Source organism: Balaenoptera acutorostrata, chromosome 17 (assembly GCF_949987535.1).
Source record: "Balaenoptera acutorostrata chromosome 17, mBalAcu1.1, whole genome shotgun sequence".
Classification (NCBI taxonomy): Eukaryota; Metazoa; Chordata; class Mammalia; order Artiodactyla; family Balaenopteridae; genus Balaenoptera; species Balaenoptera acutorostrata.
The window spans coordinates 55,408,631-55,422,173 of record NC_080080.1 but is presented as its reverse complement, the minus strand read 5'-3'; positions in this window follow the sequence as shown (position 1 = coordinate 55,422,173).

The window sequence follows — 13,543 nt, the reverse complement described above, 5'->3', positions numbered from 1 at the left end:
AGTTTCAGTGCTTGTGATTGGTCTGTTCATATTTTCTATTTCTTCCTGGTTCAGTCTTGGAAGGTTATACCTTTCTAAGAATTTGTCCATTTCCTCCAGGTTGTCCATTTTATTGGCATAGAGTTGCTTGTTCTAGTCTCTTAGGATGCTCTGTATTTCTGCAGTGTCTGCTGTAACTTCTCCTTTTTCATTTCTAATTTTATTGATTTGAGTCCTCTCCTTTTTCTTGATGTGTCTGGCTAATAGTTTTTCAGTTTTGTTTATCTTCTTAAAGAACCAGCTTTTAGTTTTATTGATATTTTCTATTGTTTTCTTTGTTTCTATTTCATTTATTTCTGCTCTGGTTTTATGATTTCTTTTCTTCTGCTAATTTTGGGTTTGGTTTGTTCTTCTTTCTCTAGTTCCTTTAGGTGTAAGGTTAGATTCTTTATTTGAGATTTTTCTTCTTTCTTGAGGTTGGCTTCTATAGCTATAAACTTCCCTCTTAGAACTGCTTTTGCTGCATCCCATAGGTTTTGGATCGTTGTGTTTTCATTGTCATTTGTCTCTAGGTATTTTTTGATTTCCTCTTTGATTTATTCAGTGATCTCTTGGTTATTTAGTAACGTATTGTTTAGCCTCCATGTGTTTGTGGTTTTTAAGATTTTTTCCTGTAATTCACTTCTAATCTCAGAGAGTTGTGGTTTGAAAAGATGGTTGATATGATTTCAGTTTTCTTAAATTTACTGAGGCTTGATTTGTGACCCAAGATGTGACCTATCCTGAGAATGTTCCGTACACGCTTGGGAAGTGTTATCTGCTCTTTTTGGATGGAATGTCCTATAAATATCAATTAAATCTATCTGGTCTATTGTGTCATTTAAAGCTTCTGCTTCCTTATTTATTTCCATTTTGGATGATCTGTCTTTCGGTGTAAGTGAGGTGTTAACGTGCCCCACTCTTGTGTTACTGTCAATTTCCTCTTTTGTAGCTGTTAGCATTTGCCTTATGTATTGAGGTGCTCCTATGTTGGGTGCATATATATTTATAATTGTTATATCTTCTTCTTGGATTGATCCGGTAATCATTAGCTTTCTTTTGATTTCAATTTGCAGGGAATATCTTTTTCCATCCCCCCACTTTCAGTTTGAATGTATCCCTAGGTCTGAAGTGGGTCTCCGGTAGACAGCATATATATGGGTCTTGTTTTTGTATCCATTCAGCAAGCTTGTGTCTTTTGCTTGGAACATTTAATCCATTCACGTTTAAGGTAATTATTGATATGTATGTTCCTATGACCATTTTCTCAATTGTTTTGGGTTTGTTTTTGTAGATCCTTTTCTTCTCTTGTGTTTCCCACTTAGAGAGGTTCGTTTAGCATTTGTTGTAGAGCTGGTTTGGTTGTGCTGAATTCTCTTAGCTTTTGCTTGTCTGTAAAGCCTTTGATTTCTCCATCGAATCTGAATGAGATCCTTGCTGGGTAGAGTAATCTTGGTTGTAGGTTCTTCCCTTTCATCACTTTAAGTATATCATGCCACTCCCTTCTGGCTTGTAGAGTTTCTGCTGAGAAAGCAGCTGTTAACCTTATGGGAGTTCCCTTGTATATTATTTTTCATTTTTCCCTTGCTGCTTTTAATAATTTTTCTCTGTCTTTAATTTTTGCCAATTTGATTACTATATATCTTGGTGTGTTTCTCCTTGGGTTTATCCTGTATGGGACTCTCTGTGTTTCCATGACTAGGGTGGCTATTTCCTTTCCCACGTTAGGGAATTTCTGACTATAATCTCTTCAAATATTTTCTCTGATCTTTTCTCTCTCTCTTCTCCTTCTGGGATCCCTATAATGCGAATGTTGTTGTGTTTAATGTTGTCCCAGAGGTCTCTTAGGCTGCCTTCATTTCTTTTCATTCTTTTTTCTTTATTCTGTTCTGCAGCAGTGAATTCCACCATTCTGTCTTCCAGGTCACTTATCCGTTCTTTTGCCTCAGTTATTCTGCTATTGAGTCCTTCTAGTGTAGTTTTCATTTCAGTTATTGTATTGGTCATCTCTGTTTGTTTGTTCTTTAATTCTTCTAGGTCCTTGTTAAACATTTCTTGCATCTTGTCAGTCTTTGCCTCCATTCATTTTCTGAGGTCCTGGATCATCTTCACTATCAGTATTCTGAATTCTTTTTCTGGAGGGTTTCCTATCTCTTATTCATCTAGTTGTTTTTCTGGGGGTTTATGTTGTTCCTTCATCTGGTACATAGCCCTCTGCCTTTTCATCTTGTCTATCTTTCTGTGAATGTGGTTTTTGTTCCACAAGCTACAGGACTGTAGTTCTTCTTGCTTCTGCTGTCTGTCCTCTGGTGGATGAGGTTATCTAAGAGGTTTTTGCAAGTTTCCTGATGGGAGGGACTTGTGGTGGGTAGAGCTGACTGTTACTCTGGTGGGCAGAGCTCAGTAAAACTTTAATCCACTTGACTGCTGATGGGTGGGGCTGGGTTCCCTCCCTGTTGGTTGTTTGGCCTGAGGCAACCCAACATTGGAGCTTACCTGGGCTCGTTGGTGGAGCTAATGGCAGACTCTGGGAGGGCTCACACCAAGGAGTATTTCTCAGAACTTCTGCTGCCAGTGTCCTTGTCCCCATGGTGAGCCACAGCCACCTCCCTCCTCTGCAGGAGACCCTCCAGCACTAGCAGGTGGTTTGGTTCAGTCTCTCCTGGGGTCACTGCTCCTTCCCCTGGATCCCCATATGCACACTACTTTGTGTGTGCCCTCCAAGAGTAGGGTCTCTGTTTCCCCCAGTTCTGTTGAAGTCCTGCAATCAAATCCCAGTAATCTTCAAAGTCTGATTCTCTAAGAATTCCTCCTCCCATTGCCAAACCCTCAGGTTGGGAAGCTTGACATCGGGCTCAGAACCTTCACTCCAGTGGGTGGATTTCTGCGGTATAAGTGTTTTCCAGTCTGTGAGTCACCCACCCAACAGTTACAGGATTTGATTTACTGTGATTGCAGCCATCCTACCATCTCATTGTGGCTTCTCCTTCTCCTTGGATGTGGGGTATCTTTTTTGGTGAGTTCCAGTGTCTTCCTGTCGATGATTGTCTAGCAGCTAGCTGTGATTCTGGTGTTCTCGCAAAAGGGAGTGAGAGCATGTCCTTCTACTCTGCCATGTTGGTTCCAATGAAAATGTTGTTGCCTCACAAATTGGAAAACTTTAGGGCAGTCGGGCAGGCTGGAAACTCTGGGACAGGAGCTGATTCTTCAGTCTTGACATGGAATTTTTTTTTCCCTCTCATTGAGATTTGACAGAGAAATTAAAACCTTTACAGACAAGCAAAAGCTAACAGAATTCAGCACCACAAAAGCAGTCCTACCACAAATGCTAAAGGAACTTCTGTAGGCAGGAAACACAAGAAAAGGAAAAGACCTACAATGACAAACGCAAAACAATTAAGAAAATGGAATAGGAACATACATATTTATACTACCTTAAATGTAAATGGGTTAAATGTTCCAACCAAAAGACATAGACTGGCTGAATGGATACAAAAACAAGAACCGTATATATGCTGTCTAAAGGAGACACACTTCAGACGAAGAGACACATACAGACTGAAAGTGAGGGGATTGAAAAGATATTCCATGCAAATGGAGATCAAAAGAAACCTGGAGTAGCAATTCTCATATCAGACAAAATAGACTTTAAAATAAAGATTATTATAAGAGACAAAGAAGGATACTACATAATGATCAAAGGATTGATCCAAGAAGAAGATATAACGATTGTAAATATTTATGCACCCAACATAAGACCACCTCAACACAAAGGAAAATACTAACAGCCATAAAAGAGGAAATCGACAGTAACACAATCATAGTAGAGGACGTTAACACCCCAGTTTCTCGAATGGACTGATCATCCAAAATGAAAATAAATAAGGAAACACAAGCTTTAAATGACACATTAGACCAGATGGACTTAATTGATATTTATAGGACAGTCTATCCAAAAACATCAAAATACACTTTCTTCTCAAGTGCTCATGGAACATTCTCCAGGATAGATCATATCTTGGGTCACAGATCAAGCCTTGTTACATTTAAGAAAATTGAAATCATGTCAAGTATCTTTTCTGACCACAATGCTATGAGACTAGATATCAATTCCAGGAAAAAAATCTGTAAAAAATACAAACACATGGAGGCTAAACAATACACTACTAAATAACCAAGAGATAACTGAAGAAATTAAAGAGGAAATCAAAAAAACCTAGAGACAAATGACAATGAAAACACAATGATCTAAAACCTACGGGATGCAGCAAAAGCAGTTCTAAGAGGGAAGTTTATAGCAATACAATCCTATCTCATGACACAAGAAACATCTCAAATAAAAAACCTAACCTTGCACCTAAAGCAATTAGAGAAAGAAGAACAAAAACACCCCAAAAGTTCGAGAAAGGAAAGAAATCATAAAGATCAGATGGGAAATAAATGAAAAAGAAATGAAGAAAACAATAGCAAAGATCAATAAAACTAAAAGCTGGTTCTTTGAGAAGATAAACAAAATTGATAAACCATTAGCCAGGCTCAACAAGAAAAAAGGGAGAAGACTCAAATCAATAGAATTAGAAATGAAAAAGCAGAAGTAACAACTGACACTGCAGAAATACAAAAGATCATGAGAGATTACTACAAGAAATTATATGCCAATAAAATAGACAACCTGGAAGAAATGGACAAATTCTTAGAAAAGCACAACCTTCTGAGAGTGAACCAGGAAGAAATAGAAACTATAAACAGACCAAACACAAGCACTGAAATGGGGACTGTAATTAAGAATCTTACAACAAACAAAAGCCCAGGACCAGATGGCTTCACATGTGAATTCTATCAACCATTTAGAGAAGAGCTAACACCTATCATTCTCAAACTCTTCCAAAATATAGCAGATGAATGAACATTCCCAAACTCATTCTACGAGGCCACCATCACCCTGATACCAAAACCAGAAAAAAGATGTCACAAAGAAAGAAAACTACAGGCCATATCACTGATGAACATAGATGCAAAAATCCTCAACAAAATACTAGCAAACAGAATCCAATAGCACATTAAAAGGATCATACACAATGATCAAATGGGGTTTTTCCCAGGAATGCAAGGATTTTTCAATATACACTAATCGATCAATGTGATAAACCATAATAACAAATTGAAGGAGTTAAACCATATGATTATCTCAATAGATGGGCAAAAAGCATTCAACAAAATTCAACACCCATTTATGATAAAAAGCCTCCAGCAAGTAGGCATAGAGGGAACTTACCTCAACTAATAAAGGCCATACATGACAAACCCACAGCCAACATCATTCTCAATGGTGAAAAACTGAAACCATTTCCTCTAAGATAAGGAAAAAGACAAGGCTGTCGACTCTCACCACTATTATTCAACATAGTTTTGGACATTTTAACCACAGCAATCAGAGAAGAAAGGAAATAGAAGGAATCCAAATCAGAAAAGAAGAAGTAAAGCTGTCACTGTTTGAAGATGATATAATACTATCCATAGATAATCCTAAAGATGCTACCAGAAAACTACTAGAGCTAATCAATGAATTTGGTAAAGTAGCAGGATACAAAATTAATGCACAGAAATCTCTTGCATTCCTATATACTAATGATGAAAAATCTAAAGAGAAATTAAGGACACACCGCAAATTATCATTGCAACAAAAAGAATAAAATACCTAGGAATAAACCTACCTAAGGAGACAAAGAACTGTATGCAGAAAACTATAAGACACTGATGAATAAATTAAAGATGATACAAAAAGATGGAGAGATATACCATGTTCTTGGATTGGAAGAATCAACATTGTGAAAATGACTATACTACCCAAAGCAATCTTTGTGTTAGATTCAATGCAATCCCTATCAAATTACCAATGACATTTTTCACAGAACTAGAACAAAATTTTCACAATTTGTATGGAAACACAAAAGACCCCGAATAGCCAAAGCAATCTTGAGAAAGAAAAATGGAGCTGGAGGAATCAGCCTCATTGACTTCAGACTATACTACAAAGCTACAGTAATCAAGGCAGTATGGTACTGGCACAAAAACAGAAATATAGATCATTGGAACAGGATAGAAATCCCAGAAATAAGCCCACACACATATGGTCACCTTAATTTTGATAAAGGAAGCAAGAATATACAGTGGAGAAAAGACAGTCTCTTCAATAAGTGGTGCTGGGAAAACTGGACAGCTACATGAAAAAGAATGAAATTAGAATGCTCCCTAACACCATACACAAAAATAAACTCAAAATGGATTAAAGACCTAAATGCAAGGCCAGACGCTTTACAACTCTTAGAGGAAAACATAGGCAGAACACTCTATGACATAAATCACAGCAAGATCTTATTTGACCCACCTCCTAGAGAAATTGAAATAAAAACAAAAATAAACAAATGGGACCTAATGAAACTTCAAAGTTTTTGCACAGCCAAGGAAACTATAAACAAGACGAAAAGACAACCCTCAGAATGGGAGAAAATATTTGCAAATGAAGCAAATGACAAAGGATTAATCTCCAAAATATACAAGCAGCTCATGCAGCTCAATAGCAAAAGTGAAAACAACCCAATCCAAAAATGGGCAGAAGACCTAAATAGACGTTTCTCCAAAGAAGTCATAGGGATTGCCAAAAAACACATGAAAAGATGCTCAGCATCACTAATCATTAGAGAAATGAAAATCAAAACTACAATGAGGTATCACCTCACATCGGTCAGAATGGCCACCATCAAAATGTCTACAAACAATAAATGCTGGAGAGGGTGTGCAGAAAAGGGAACCCTCTTGCACTGTTGGTGGGAATATAAATTGATGCAGCCACTATGGAGAACAGTATGGAGGTTCCTTAAAACACTACAAATAGAACTACCATATGACCCAGCAATCCCACTACTGGGCATATAGCATATACCCTGAGAAAACCATAATTCAAAAAACATCATGTACCAAAATGTTCATTGCAGCTCTATTTACAGTAAGCAGGACATAGCAGCAACCTAAGTGTCCATTGACAGATGAATGGATAAGGAAGAAGTGGCACATATATACAGTGGACTACTACTCAGCCATAAAAAGAAATGAAATTGAGTTATTTGTAATGAAATGGATGGACTTAGAGACTGTCATACAGAGTGAAGTAAGTCAGAAAGAGAAAAATAAATACCATATGCTAACACATATATATGGAATCTAAAAAAAAAAAAAAAAAAGTTTCTGAAGAAGCTAGGGGCACGACAGGAATAAAAATGCAGATGTAGAGAATGGACTTGAGGACACAGGGAGGGGGAAGTGTAAGCTGGGACAAAGTGAGAGAGTGGCAAGGACTTATATACACTACCAAATGTAAACTAGATAGCTAGTGGGAAGCAGACGCATAGCACAGGGAGATCAGCTTGGTGCTTTGTGACCACCTAGAGGGGTGGGGTAGGGAATGTGGGAGGGAAATGGAAGAGGGAGGAGATATGGGGATATATGTGTATGTAAAGCTGATTCACTTTGTTATAAAGCAGAAAGTAACACACCATTGTAAAGCAATTATACTCAATAAAGGTGTTTAAAAAAAAAGTGGCACTCAAAAAGAAAAAAAGAAACAGAAGTATACCTGTCTTTATATGTGCATATTTCTCTATGGATAACTAGCTATACACAAAACCAGTCACACATACACGCACGCTGATTGAGCTAGGTTGTGTATTACATTCTGGTATTTTGGGTGCTCACTAGTCAGGGTACTGGACCGTTTTCAGAAATTAAATAAGACTGCTCTAAAATGAGATTTAAAAGAAGCTGATGGAAACTAAGTAGATATCAGAGCATGCTGTCATAATGGGATTAGTTATATTTTTCCATTACATTGTTAAAATAGAAATTGACAGAAGAGAAGTGGAAGGAAATAAATGCCAAAGTAGATCTCATCCTGAATTTAAAGCTAGAGATTAGTCCTGCAAGTAGACAAGGATTTTGCTACAGAAACCATTCGCAGAAAGCTTTGGATTCTATTGCCTGACCCTGGTGTTGAAAGGGAAAATACATATGGATAAACTGATGGATTGATAGCTTTATTTCATACAGAAAGCAGATACAGAAATAGATTCTAATTCAAATAAATAGGAAAATGTTTTGTTTTTGCTGTTGCTGTCAGTAGCCATCTCAAAATTTTCTGTTGAGATAATTTAAAAGGCAACCATCTCAGAACAGATGAGGTGCCATTACCATAAACGTTTCTGTTATTCAAGAAATAAGTATGCACTTGCTGATTTTGTCTGCTAGATTGTTCTATACAATCTTTATATACCATTAAGTTCTGTACTGCTGAACTGTAGTAATTCTAATTTAATGATATTCATCTAACAAAGTGAACACAAGAGGGCCTATATTTCAATTAAATGTTCACTGAAGACAAGGACTACATTTACTACAGTATGTGTTTTATATTTGTACTTATCTAAAGCTTCTATATATAGGAGGTCTGAAATATTAATTTCTATGATTGAAAATACATACAAATAAGTTAGAAAGTTAATAGTTTGCATAATAATTATAGGGATATTTCCTCCACAAAATAACACTTTATTTTTTAAACCTTGGGTAAATGTCTACATTTGTTAAAGATGTCATTAAATAATTTTCTCTCTTCTTCAAAGCCTCCGGCTATTCAACACCCTTTGAGGAAAGAGTGTGCTTTAAGCTTAACAGCAATAGAGTTAAAAAAGAATGTGCTAAAAAAAAGTGAGTACAGAATACATGAAAGTCATAAGGGGTAGAAGTAAAGATAAAATAGCTATCTATCTCTCTCTGGAAAGAAGAAGGCAAAATAATTCAAGGGAATACAAGTAGGGAAGAGGAACATCAAGTTTAAGATTAAAAATGAAATGCATCATGCATATAAATGTGTTGATCAGAAAATGGGATGGCAGGACTCCTGAATGCTTTATTTTCAGAAACAGCAAAAAGAAAATTAAATGTTGAAAGAAATAAGACAGTTTGCTTTAGATCATATACTTATTTAAATCATCCACTGGCTACTTTTTCCAAGTTCAGGTTTTCTGGGGACACAATCTATTGAAGAGTTTCATAAAGTCTCAGTCTATTGTCTAGAATTTCCAATGCTTTTGACAAAAGTTGAAAGATGGTTGGATTTTTTTTTTTTTAATTATATATACAGGCACATGTGTATGTGTGTTGTGGGTTTGTGTATGTTAAGTTTTAAATTGCCCTGAAGATACTCATGTTAAAGTATTTATATTGCTTAACTTTTAAAGCAACTCTATAAGACAGTTGCTTGTCTTCCTATTTTAAAAATTAAAAGTCTCAAGAAGAGAGTCATCAGGTAAATTGGCCAAAGTTAAATAGCCAACAGTTGAGAGAGCTGTCATTTGAATGCAGATGATCAGATTTCAGAACCTCCTCTCTTAATTACTAGTCTAAACAGACTCAAAAAAAAAAGTATCTGCAATTTATTTTCCACATGTACATGGCTTTAATTTTTTATTAGATATTAAAACTCGAATAAAAATAAAATTAAAATATTGAAAATTCAATATTCAATATATTAAAATTTTGAGAATTTTTCTCTCTTGCAAGATTCCTAAAAAATTTACATTTTGCCATTCCATTATTTTCTTAAAGGAAGCATTATCATTTCGGTAGTATTTAGTCTATGTCAAAATATAATTAACATTGCAAATAATACATTAATACTCCATGCATTCTATATAATCAGAGGAAAGGAATATGAAAGTTTAAATATCTGCAAAGTCCAAGTCACAGAGAAGTAAATGTTAGTACCTAAATAGACTTATGATCTCTTAAGATATAAAATTGAATTTATTACTCTCTAGATTATGAAATAATATAATTTTATGATAATGAAACAGATTACCTCTTCATTGGAACCCATATGTAAAGTACAATTTAGGAATTAATCTTAATGAGATTAAAATTTTAATTTTAGAAAAATTAATTAGTTATGAAAAACTATTGTATATATGTGTAATTTGACAACAATGCTTGCATCTTGTTTAAATCAAGTATTTTTAGTACAAAATTTTGTCTTCTATGATGTTTGTCATTCTCTCTAAAGAGTACATTCGTTCACTTATAATAAGTTTGCAGCTGAAATGATTTTACTTAGGATGTACTTATAATATGTTCGCAGCAGAAATGATTTTACTTAGGATGTACTTTTCTGAAGAAAAATACCCACATTTTGGAGACCCTTTAAAATTGAAACTGTAGCTGAAGTTTAGACCTTGGTGTGGAAAATAAAGAATGTTCTGGGAAACAGCAGACAAACGTGCAATTAGTCAAATGTGCTCCATTATATCTGATATCAAATACTGTATTAGAAAATAGTTTTAAAAGGTAGACTCCATTTCCCATGATTGTTCAATAATTTAGACAGTAAAGAATATTAAAAATAAATATAGATAAGTTTTCTATGCAAATATGAGGAGGAAGGGATCACAAAATTTTGCAATTGGGAGAATAATATTTCCCTTCTTAAGGATAGTTTCAATAAAGTATTGGAAGAGAAGGATATATTTTAATGTATTAAAAAATAAATAAAAGTTGAGAAAATTGAGATCAAGAAAATAGGCTCCTATCTAAAACTTTTTTGTAAAGATAAAGAGTGAAAGGGGGCAAAAGGTAGAGGAAGATTCATCAATTTTGAATTTTTTCTTTGTGTTTTATATATAATAGACTAAGTTAAAAATGATTAGAAGATGTAAAAGATCATGAAGACAAAAGATCAGCATGGAAGTATGACCACAGAGGAGAACTTCAGCATATTGGAATTCTGTGGGTTCTGAACCCAGTGAAAAAAAAAAATCATAATTATTAAAAAAAAAAAAAAAAAAAAAACTATTTAAAAACTCTGGAAAGTATCCTAAGAGTATACAGCAAATAGAGAAACATGAGTTCAAAAAAATATATTAAATCATGATTAAAAGAGTGAGAGCCTGCAGCATTTGAGGCATGGCCTGCTCCCTTCCCCCTCCCCTGATAAATGCAATAGATGATCTACTCCATGAGGTATGGCCAAGAACATGGGCTTCCCTCACCACCAACTCCTAGTCTAGGACTTTGGTTTCTCTTTGTGGCTGGCAGGGCACCAGAATTTCTCATGCCCACCAAGCCTATGTAGCAAATCTATTCTAGGCAAGCATATCAAAGTGGTCTGTGGTTTCCCTCCTCTACCCAGCTCCCACATGTAGGGTGGAAGCTCTACTTTACAAGGGATAAAGTGCTAGACCCTGATTGCCGTTGTTCCTTAGCAGTTATACCAGGTAAAGATACAGTCAAAGATAGCACAGCTAAAGGCTAAAATCAACATCACTCATGGCAGAAGAGGATGGTAGGGTGACTTCATGCATACCCAAGATTTACCTTGTAAGGAGTCACATCAGAAGCTACACATAGTGTAAAAATATATCCAAGTCACTACTGAGATTCTTATCAAGGATCATTATTGGCTTACTCATTCTCTTCTCTTCCTATTTGAACTTCCCTGAGATGAAAATATTACATTTAAAGAGCTCAAGCATGATAGGAGAGGGAAAAATTTAAACTACATGGAAAAATCTAGACAAAATAATTAGTTCCTAAGTTATAGAGACTCGTTTGTAGCTGTCGATAACTTTTATAAATCCTTGCTTTGCTTCCACATACCTGCCTGGTTTCAAGATCTTGCCCACATTCCTTTGCCTCATTTTTATTACATTATTTTCTGTAGAAAGATTTTCCAGGGTTATCTCTAAAGCATCCTTTTGGAACTGCCCAAATACCCATGTTATTTATTAGATTTCATTGCATAAGGAAGCACTTGTACGAGTAAGAAAGAAGAATTCTGTTTTTAAAAGGAAAGTTAAAAGTCAAAATATATTGGCCTTCTTTCTTGTTCAACAGATCTCCTGAGAACAAGAAATGGTGGTTTAGTCTCTCTAAATATAGTCTACAATCATTGCAAGTAAAAGCCAATTTTGTATTATTATTCTCCAAGGTGAAAGTCATTGTCTTTATATTAGGTGAAGAAGATGAGAAAGAACATGATTAATAGTAGAAGTGAAATTTCAAATAGGTTTTGTTTCAAATAAAGAATAATGTCTTTTAAACTCTCCCTTACTAAAATAGTTACCCACTCCTTGCAACCTATTTTAAACCTACTATTATATTTGAATTCAAAATTTAAAGTACATGTTTTGTTCATATAACCAGTGTGAATACCTCCATAAACTCCAGGTAAAGTACATAATTCATTCATTTTTACAATGACTTACCTGATGCTCCACACACTTTAATATCAGCAAGTACAGTGCTTCTCTTTTGAAGCTCTACTGAGACAGCCCTAAGCGCCAGGAAGGGTAGTGAAGCTATTCCTCCTAAGCAGCAGGGGGAGCCCTTACATCTGTTGAGTCTACCCGATGCCATTTTCCTGCAGTATGGTGTCGCTGTTGAAGCTTAGTCCCGCTCAAGGGGAAGCAGACAGCTGTTCATTAGTTTTTCACCAGTTCAGATCCATGCATCAATGCCCAGGCCTTGGGTTTCTTGGGAGAAAGTGTTCAACTCCTTCACCACTAAACAATCTACAGTCCCATGGTTGACTTCTCAAGGTAACAGCTTTTTTTGTGGAGCATTTTTAGGTCCCATAATGTAACCTCTCCACGTGAAAGCTGGCAAAGAAAGCTGTCAGGTCTGGTTAGAATAAATACCATCCAGTGATGGGGCATCTTTGTCCTTGCTTCCTCCTTAGGAATCCACCGAACAGAAAACAGGTAGCTTTTTCTCTTAAAGACTCAAAATGCAATAGGACCAATGATAAATCCTTGATTTCCATAATTGTACAACTAGCTTTATATTGAATACCAAGCCTCAAAGTGAAAACACTTTCACTAATTTTCCCAGTTTCTCTGGTCATTTTATGTTAATTTACCTCTATTTCTATGTGGGAGTATGAAGTAATATCAGAGATTCCAAAATTATTTTTTTCACTAGAGAATAGAAAAATAAAGCATGAAGAATCTCTTTGTGAGGCATCTGGCAATGTTTATATTTTCATCTATACAGGGTACTGTGGTTCTTACACTGAGGGAAAACTTAGCAGTGAAATTAGAACATGGTATTTTCATATTATATTCAGTGATTTTGCACAGTAAACAAAATTAGAGAATTTTCTGTAAACATAATCATTTATATTTTTAACAGCACTGCTGAGGTATAACTCATATACCATACAATTGACCCACCTAAAGATTACAATTCAGTGGGTTTTGGTATATTCAGAGTTGTCCCATTATCATCAAAATCTAAGTTTAAAATATTTTTGTCTCACCAGAAAGAAATTTCATACCTCTTAGCAGTCTCTCCCCATTCCCCACCCTCCACTACTAGCCCTTGGCAAAGGTAATCTACTTTCTGTCTCTGTAGATTTGCCTATTCTGGACATTTTGTATCAGTGGAATCATACAATATGTGCTCCTCTGTGACTGGCATT